Raw genomic sequence first — 875 nt, 5'->3', positions numbered from 1 at the left:
CAGTTTTGGTGCCAGCACAGCCCATCCAGGGTTCTGGGGCCAACACATTATGCGGTATTGGGGATCGAATGCAGGCCTTATTTTACCTTAAAACTCCACTTTATTGGGATTTATCTTTACCTTGAGTTCCTTTCTGGATTTGGGAGCTCTGTTGCCTGGACACATACATGGTCCTGAGGTTTCTTTATTTTCCCTAAACTTCTACCTGAAAATGGCACTCACCTCAATTGTTACTCAACCCTCACTCTTGAATGAAACCTTAGCTGGATAGAAGTGGGATTTTGGTTGTTGGGCTATTTTTCAATTTTTTCTTGGTCCTGTTTATCTTGAAGAGAGGTCTCCTGTTAGTATAACTTTTTCTTTTAGGCCTTTGGTCTTTGTCCCTGAAATTCTGTAGTTACATTCATGCGCCTGGGTGGGAAGAGAGTGGACACTATTTTCTCTGCTTATATTCTGAATTCTGCTTTATATTTGAGGCAAGGGAAGACCAGAGGAAGGGAAAGAGTCCCTTGTGACCACACAAAATGTTGGCACTAGAGCCAGCAGAGACCCAGGCCTTTGGCCCTCTGTAAGACTCTTCCATGACCCTGCCCTCCCTCCCACAGAAGTGCGGTCTTTAGCTACCTCGGGCAGTGTGGAGGAAAGCACAGCCAGAGCCCTTCCCACAACAATGCTTTTTCTTCTCTCAACAGATACACATCTACTGAAGGTGTGGTTCTGTCTTCTCCTTCCCTCTGTACTTTTTCCTCCTTCTCTTCCACTGCTGCCAGTGTGGTGTCATCAAGCACATAATATTTATTAAAAACAACAACTAAAGCAACTTTAGGGCTGGCCAGAGTCCAGACTCACAGTTTCATAGTCTTGAACAAATTAGT

The sequence above is a fragment of the Octodon degus genome, unplaced genomic scaffold (genome assembly GCF_000260255.1).
Source record: "Octodon degus isolate 3935 unplaced genomic scaffold, OctDeg1.0 scaffold00045, whole genome shotgun sequence".
NCBI lineage: Eukaryota > Metazoa > Chordata > Mammalia > Rodentia > Octodontidae > Octodon > Octodon degus.
This window is presented reverse-complemented; position numbering follows the sequence as displayed.